Source organism: Hypomesus transpacificus, chromosome 2 (assembly GCF_021917145.1).
Source record: "Hypomesus transpacificus isolate Combined female chromosome 2, fHypTra1, whole genome shotgun sequence".
In the NCBI taxonomy this organism is placed as follows: Eukaryota; Metazoa; Chordata; class Actinopteri; order Osmeriformes; family Osmeridae; genus Hypomesus; species Hypomesus transpacificus.
Window position 1 is genome coordinate 16,144,815 of NC_061061.1, and position 9,560 is coordinate 16,154,374.

Consider the following 9,560-nt stretch of genomic DNA (forward strand, 5'->3'; position numbering starts at 1 on the left):
AATATGAGAAGAGAAATGATCCATGTCATCCCTATAGGTATTACAGAGATGTCTTTTACGTAAATAAAATATTGAGTATTAAATGGTGAAAACCGTTTATTGCAACTATGCATGATATACAGTACATGCCCATCTCCATTAGAAGCCATCTGATTTATAGCATGCAGATTTTCAGGGGTCAGTTCTCATGGTGATTCAGCATCACTGATATTACGAATAGCTTACTATAAGTAGTAGACAATTAGTGAGTCCATCTCCAGGACTGTACCCTGAGATGTGTGGTCATTTATCTCCCCACAGCCCTCAGCTGGAGCAGAAATGTTCCTTTTTGTGATGAAAAAAAAAAACAAAAAATCAAATGAAGTCCAGGAGTCAAATATAACTGCACATACACATAAAATGAAATCAGAAACACGCGTTTGGTTGTAATGGCATTTTTTGACATAGTTACAATATCTATGTTTCTTTACGGTATTGTATAAAATGCTATTTTGCACAATAATCTACGTAGTCCTCTGCACAGGTTAGACACCATGCAGGCACGTTTTAAGTTAGTGATGCGGTGACACAGGCCTGAAGAGAGGAGTGGTCATCAACAGTAAGTATACAGTAAGTGACATAAGTGACAGGCATGTCATCTTATAGCGCAAGAGAATTATGGTAAATGGTGTGAAAGACATGGGTGAAGTGAGCTCCATTGTTTCCTGAATCTACAAATCTACAACCTGTCTGTAGAGATGTCATCAACTCAACAATGGTGGGACCTGTTTGATGCTGGCAAGACTCGTTGCTTGACATTTGAGAACGTTCTGTTCTCATGATAATTGTCGGTATTATTTTTTTGAAGCTCTGCTATCTTTGTGAGCAGTCTAAGGTTAGATTGCCGTTCTTGACTTCTTAAGGCATCTGTGAAGAGTTTGGGGTAATTTCTTGTAGATGGGGTATACACTTTCATTTGATTTGCACAAGCCTTAAACCTTGTGAGAAAACTTACAGTAAATTAAGATGAATGTAGTTACCACGTTAGCACGACTTCTTCGCCTCTTGTATTGTTTCAAAGGCTTTGAATGGCTTAAGTCAATTTGAACCTACACATAAACACTTGAAAGAAGACATTGAGTTGTGTTATAGTAGACAAAGGTACATGTCAGGGGAATTAGGCTTCAAACATCCATACCTTCAACACCAGTCCTTTGTGACTTGAAAACCTGCTTAGGTATTTCCTTTATGTCTGAAATAGAAACTGAACAGAAAATGAACTTCTACTGCTATATAAGCACTTTCTGATTCAAAACCTAAATTCAGTTGATGAGTAGTCATAACCAGTCAGTAACTGGTCCTTAACGTAAGAGTTTTATTTTTGACAGACTTGTTCTTAAATTATTGCTCTTTACCTTTCAAATCTGTGTGTATCTCTCAGGAGTACCTCAAGATTATGTATTTCACTACATTTCTTATTGTGAGCTTCACTGTATCACAAACATTGAGTCTGGTAAGAGATGTAACAATTTTTGGGGTATATTAATAACCATGTTTTACATAACCTGAACACTAATCATGTATATATTGTCCTTTTCTTAAGATCGAACCCAGGATCAAGGGTAAGTTAGTGGTTAACATTGATGTTTAGGGGAGCATAAAATACGTTTAGCTTGCAATTACAGTGCCCTCCAAAAGTATTGGAACAGTGAGGCGAATTCCTTTATTTTTGCTGTAGACTGAAAACATTTGGGCTTGACATCAAATAATGAACGTGAGACCAGAGATCAACGTTTCAGCTTTTATTTCCAGGTATTTACATCAGGATCTGATGCACAACTAAGAAAATATCACATTTTGTTTGAATCCACCCATTTGTCATGTGATCAAAAGTATTGGAACAGATATATTTAAAACATATTTAAGTGAATAAGACTTAATATTTAGTTGCAAATCCTTTGCTTTCAATAACTGCAGCAAGTCTGTGACCCATTGACGTCACCAAACTTTTGCATTCTTCCTTTTTGATGCTTTCCCAGGCTTTCACTGCAGCCTCTTTCAGTTGTTGTTTGTTTTGTGGGGTTCCTCCCTTCAGTCTCCTCTTAAGCAGGTAAAATGCATGCTCTATAGGGTTTAAGTCTGGAGATTGACTTGGCCAGTCTAATACCTTCCATTTCTTGCCCCTGATGAACTCCTTTGTTGTTTTGGCAGTGTGTTTTGGGTCGTTATCTTGCTGCATGATGAAGGCTCTGCCAATCAGTTTGGTTGCATCTTTCCTTAAATTGGCAGACAAAATGTTTCTGTAGACTTCCGAGTTCATTTTGCTGCTGCCATCATGTGTTACATCCTCAATGAAGATTAATGAGCCCGTCCCAGAAGAAGCCATGCAAGCCCAAGCCATGACATTACCTCCACCGTGTTTCACAGATGAGCTTGTGTGTTTGGGATCATGAGCAGTTCCTTTCTTTCTCCAAACTTTAGCCTTTCCATCACTTTGGTAAAAGTTAATCTTTGTCTCATCAGTCCATAAAACTTTGTCCCAGAATTTTTGAGGTTCATCTCTGTACTTTTTGGCAAATTCCAGCCTGGCCTTCCTATTCTTCTTGCTAATGAGTGGTTTGCATCTTCTGGTGTAGCCCTTGTACTTTTGTTCATGAAGTCTTCTGCGAACAGTAGATAGTGATACCTTCACTCCTGCCATCTGGAGGTTGTTGCTGATCTCACTAACAGTTGTTTTAGGGTCTTTCTTTACAGCTCTTACAATGTTTCTGTCATCAACTGCTGATGTTTTCCTTGGTCTACCTGTTCGACGTCTGTTACTTAGTACACCAGTAGTTTTCTTCTTCTTCAGGACATTCCAAATGGTTGTACTGGCTATGGCCAATGTTTCTGCAATGGCTCTGATTGATTTTCCATCTTCTCTAAGACTCACAATTGCTTGTTTTTCACCCAAAGACAGCGCTCTGGTTTTCATGTTGTTTTCACCTCTGAATACAGTCTGCATAGACAAAACCTATCTTACCCAATCTGAACCTGAGTGTAGACATTCAGTGGTATTTATTGATTGAATAATGTATGTAATAGGACACACCTGGGCAACAAAACACACCTGTCAGTCACATGTTCCAATACTTTTGCTCACGTGACAAATGGGTGGGTTCGAACAAAAAGGTGATATTTTCTAATTTGTGCATCAGATCCTGATGTAAATACCTGGAAATAAAAGCTGAAACGTTGATCTCTGGTTTCACATTCATCGTTTGATGTCAAGCCCAAATGTTTTCAGTCTACAGCAAAAATAAAGGAATTGGCCTCACTGTTCCAATACTTTTGGAGGGCACTGTATGTGAGGGATAATCAAGAAGAATGTGTGCAGTGTTGACATGTAAACCAACCCAGGAAACATATCCAATACTCTGTTCAAATATTTGTGATTACAATTCACGTTGATTTTGCTTATCGCCTAATAACTAAGTCCTGTGGCTGCACTGTCATGATACCTTCATGCTGATTCAGCATTTTTATATCTTACATGTCCTGTAATGTGCAAGCCTTCTTCTATTGTTTCTCAGACTTTACATATTAGTCTCTTTATGTTTTTTAAAGACATTGAAGAAGACAAGAGCATCACTGACATAAATAAAGGTAAAGTTGAATTGCGGTCATTTTACCATAGCAATATAGTTTCTACTAAACATTTTACTACACAACTTCACATAATGCCCTACAGTCGTGGCCATAAGTTTTGGCAATGACAAATGTTGTGTTTTGCAAAGTTAGCTGGTTCAGTATTTGAGGTAAATGTTGTCACATGTTTCTATATAGTACTGGAAAAATAATAAGGCACATTTCATATTTTTTAAGCTTTTTTAGGGTGAACATTTTCAATATATGCATATAGTCCCCTCTTTTACAGCAGTCAATCTGCTCTTAAAATCCAATCAGAATGATAGTGAAAAAAATAGCTAAAACTAGTTCACATTTTCCCCTGTGCTGATGATATGACTCACTGAAATTATGTTAGCAGTCATTTTATGCCAAGCCCCAGCAAGCTTTACAAACACAAAATGTATGTTGCTCCCAGTACTTTTGGCCACAGCTGTATTGTCCCAACATTGTTGACCATTTATCCATTGCTCTTTTAGATCTGGGACTAACAGATGGAGATATACTAGAAGTGAGAGTTTGCATTGTATACAGTTTGAAGAGGGATCTGAACACCATGCTACCATACTCTTAGTCTAAATATCTGTTTTCTCCTCATGATCCAGCTGGATCCCAACCAAAGGAACGCCATACTGAATACTGACAAGCTATGGACATCTCCAGTTCCCTATGTTCTTGACAACGGTCTAGGTAAAGTTCACTCTTAAAAATGTATTGCTAGGCCAGTGTACTTGCTTGTAAGATTTTCATTTGTTTTTCGGTTCTTCCTTTGATGACTGCTTATAATTACTTTGACTTTTCTTGAAGACATGAATGCCAAAGGAGTTATCCTAAGAGATTTTGACCAGTTCAGACTGAAGACGTGCATTGACTTCAAGCCATGGACCTTGGAGCTGTACTACATAAACATTCAGAAGTTAAACGGGTATGTGGAACATTGATTACCTACCTATTAATTAACTAATGGAGGCCAATTAAGCAGATATTACCCTGTAAATTATACAATTACAGAACAAAAAAATATTTTGGAATATTTGGAACCTGCGACCTCTTCATCTCTAGTTGAATACTCAAACCACTAAGCTACACTTATTCCCCCTCACATAATTCCAGCTTTGATCAAAAAACTGCAGTCGTGCCATTGGAACGCTGTTTTTACATTTATATTCAATGCTCCAAACTCTACTTAAGGATTGTATGGCTCTCTATACCCTAATCCTAAGAGTGAACCGCTCACCCAAAATTGAAACAATTTCTGTCACAATGAATGAAATCAATTCAGGAGTGTCCTGACTAAACGTTTTTTTGTTATAGATGTTTCTCGTCAGTAGGGAAAAGAAGAACCGATGGACAAAGGTTATCTATTGGAAATGGTTGTGGTAGTTTGTCAACAGTGGAGCATGAGTTAATACACGCGCTTGGCTTCTATCATGAGCAATCCAGATATGACAGAGATGATTACGTGCGGATTCTCTGGGAAAACATATTAGAAGGTGTGATGAGCTAATTGTGCACAATTTTAATTGTAAGAGACGTCTTTGAAATGGTTCATGATAATGCAAATTCTGAGGTACATATTTTGTGATTGGATTTCATGTTGACAGGTTACGAAAATAATTTTAATAAACAAAGTCCAAGTAAAATCCCCACTCTGGGAACTCTATACGACTACAACTCAGTGATGCACTACGGCGAAAATGCCTTTAACAACGGCAATGGATCCACCATCATCACTCTTCAGCCCGAGTTCCAGGATGTAATTGGCCAACGCCTGGAAATGAGCCCCAACGACGTCCTGAAGATAAACAGACTCTACAGCTGCAGTGAGTTGGCCTACAACAGAGGCTGCTGATTCACATCATTATTTTTGTATGTCCTTGCGAAATACATTTTCCAGATTTTAGGATCGTCCCAAACTTGGCTAATCAGTCACTGTGTTATGTATCGCCTCCTTCTAGATGAAAGCGTTGCGTTTATGGAATACTGCAGTTTCTCAGAGGAGGGTATGTGTGGGGTGAGCCGCTGTTCCAGGATTGTGGAGAACAACTGGAATAGTGTTGCGAGCGCTGTTGGGGGTCCCGCTAGTGACCACACCAACCTGGATACCAGCATAAATGGTAAAACATCAAAATCAATTTAGAAAGCCTTCATTTGCGCACATATTTTAGCACTTTACCGTACAGTAAGCAATTATTGTACGCAGCAATTAATGAATGAATAATATGTATCAGTCAATATAATTGTAATTATCAAAAGCATGAGTATAGAAGATGTTTTCCAAGGAGTCTCCATGCTTTTAAAGCGGGCATGTTAAATCTATGAATAAATATACTTCTTTCCATATTTTTCAACTTCTTCTCGAGGGACTGGATTTTTCATGTACTCCAGCACAGCTTTAGGGCAGGAGGGGGACTCAGCCTGGCTGGAGAGCAGGAGGATGACTCCAAGCAGGCTGTGCAATGTCCAGTGTCTGCAGTTTTACTACTACCACAGTGGGAACCAGTCAGACCAGCTCAACATCTGGATCCGAGAATACCAGGATGAGAGTGACTCCAGAGGAACGCTGCGCCTCATGGGACAGATCACAGGTGGGGGTGTTTGGGGAGAGGGGGTGGGACGTGATAAACACCAAGACTAAAGTTCAATCATACACACCTCTCGCAGATCGTAACATGTGTTGTCCTCTCTGTCTCTCTCAGGTCCAGCCTCTAACTACTGGCAGCTGCACCACGTGCCTCTGAACGCCACCAGAAGCTTCCAGGTGGAGTTTGAGGTGCGTAAAGGAGCAGGAAGTTCTACTGGAGGCTTCGCCATAGACAACATCAACTTGTCAGAGACTGAGTGTCCCCATCTGACCTGGCAGATCAGGAACTTTGAAAACCTTCTCAAATCTAGCAACTCTGGCACTTTTCTGTACAGCCCTCGACTGTACTCTAGTGAAGGATATGCATACCAGATAGTGGTTAGATTATCCAGGATGCATTTTGGACTTTATGTGCGTCTGGTGTCTGGTCAGTATGATGACCAGCTCCAGTGGCCTTGTCCCTGGAGGCAGGTGACCTTCCAGGTTCTGGACCAGAACCCTCAGATCCAGCTGCAGATGTCCAAAAGGTTTAGCCTCTCCACTGACCCTACAGAGACTGAGGGGGTTAATGGTGAGCTTGGATAATTACTGTACTAGTTTACTATTGTACCAAGATGATACTACCGATATCATCCATCTACAAACAATAATAATACTACTTTTCAACAATTACTAATCTAATCAGATTTATCAAATGGCCATGTAGAGTACAATATATCACAGTGTTAAATTATAATATTAAAAAAGTTAAATTCTACACTATTTACAGCAACCTTCGTATGGGACAATCCACGTAAGGTTGGAATGCTTTACACTGATGAAAACAACAAGCAGTTCTACGGAAACACTCTAGTTGGAAAAAGGATATTTCGCTGGCTGAGTGACATGAAAACCAAAAACTACCTAAAGGGCGGTGATGCCATCATCCTTGCCTCCTTCCAAGGTAATGTATTTAACTTAATGGAAATACATGCCATGTATACATACTTATATGCCTACATAAGTACATACATGTGCTACAACACACATGTTAATCATGTTTGCTGTAGCGTGTAAAATTAAGATGTTTAGCACACAAATAAAGCAGTTTACTCACTGTTAAATCACTCCTGTTTCCAAATAATGAGGTTGTTGAAAGATGCATACAAATATTATTGTTGTTTAACATACTCAAATCAAGTCTCTGAATCCTACACAGGTATCAAACGGACAAAATATTGCTGATTTAAGAGGGATATTTGCTTTAATGCCCTTTGTTGTATTATTGTCTGTGGTGGTTTGACTTGATGATACAGTGGCTATTCATTCAACGTTTTTTGACTTATTTTTTTTCTTTGCCACCAGACATTTCCCCTCTCCTCCAGAAAAATTCTCTTCCGTGCCTTAAACGCTCACCTGTGAAGTTCAGTAGCCAGACACCACAGTACCTGGACGAGGGTACATGTGCCACACGGTATGGAATACACTTGAAGTAAAGCTGTTTTAAAAGTAATACCGTATTTTGAGTGTAGCTACACTTAAATCTGTTATTTTCCTTGGATAAGAATTCTGAAAATACTTATTTGTTACTTTTGTTGCAGGTTCATTACCACGACCACTCTGCCCCCTACAACAACCACTCTGCCCCCTATAACAACCATTGAGACCACTCTGCCCGCAACAACCACTGAGACCGCTCTGCCCCCAACAACCATTGAGACCGCTCTGCCCCCTACAACCATTGAGACTGCTCTGCCCCCAACAACCATTGAGACTGCTCTGCCCCCAACAACCATTGAGACCGCTCTGCCCCCTACAACAACTGAGGAAGATAACAGGTAAACCTGGTTCAGGTTAATCATATCTGAAGCATTATGTGAAAATGACACAGTATTGAAGCAACACATTAGAAAGTATGACATTGACATCCGGTCTCCTTGCACCCTATTGCCCCGCAAGGTCTCTAAGATCTCAAAATGCCGGCTATCTGGTAATACCCAAAGTTAAGAAAAAAACTGCTGGAGGTAGGGCGTTCTCATATAGAGCACCTCTTCTTTGGAACAAATTACCCATCTCAATTAAGGAAGCTGATACTGTCTCGACATTTAAAACTAGATTAAAAACGTTCTTGTTTAGTCAATTCTATGATTGTTAAAGGGAAGTATGTGTGTACTTTCTATGTAAACCTGGGATGTGTGCTTGCCTATGTGTGTATCACATGTAACTTTTAAATTTTAATTATAGCTTATGTTCACATTGCCCAGCTAGATGTTACAAATAAAGTAAACCTGTTACTGTATATTGTTAGTATTATTATTATTATTATAGTTCCGTTGCTGTATATTGTTACTGTTATAGTTTTTATTACTAGTTGGAGACAACGGGGGACTGGCTGTTTTCATCCTTATTCGTATAAGTATAACCTACTTTAGAGTTCTTTCCCCTGGAACAGATTTCATGTTCCAACTGAGGGGGGCTGTCGTTGTTTTGGTGTGTGGGGCTGCATCAAATACCCTTTTTGCTCTGTTAAATTGCTGCACTAGTCCACACTTGACCGGTGGGGATCTCATTCTATTTTGACTGTAACTGTTAGCTGCTCCTGGCATGCTCTAATCCCTGCTCTCCTCTCTGTCCCCCCCCCACACATTCCCTGTGGTGTGGGGGGTTTGAGCTGTCAGGACCTGCTTGGTCGTCGGTCTGCCAACGCTGAACCAGGTCCTCACCCGGAATCCAGTCTCCATGACGGCCAACAGCGAGTTTTCCGGTCCCATCCAACGTCTATAAAGCCGAACAATGGATTTTGGTGTTTCAAAACCCATTGACACTGTATGACTATGTTTAGCTTGTGTTCTGCTCCTCTCTCTTACCAACCGTCTCTGGAGGAGGGGATCCCTCTCTGAATTGCTCCTCCCAAGGTTTCTTCCATTTTTTCTCCCGGTGGGAGTTTTTCTGGGAGTTTTTCCTTGTCTTCCTTGAGGGTTTAGGTTGGTTGAGGGGCAGTTCTATGGGCGCATGTGAAGCCCTCTGTGACATGCTTGCGTGTAAAAAGGGCTATACAAATAAATTTGATTTGATTTGATTTGATTAACGGGTAAATGATAAAACTGTCCTAAAGGAATGTGGTACAGTATGGAGTTAGATTAGTTTCATAATTCAAACAAACAAACGCAACACGATTCAAACAAACTTAACACGATCCAAACAAACGTAACACGATTCATACAAACATAACACGAATCAAACAAACAAACGTAACACGATTCAAACAAACGTAACACGATTCACAAATGTATTTCGTGATTCACAAATGTAAAGCGATTCACAAATAAATGACCCTATTACATTCGTTTGC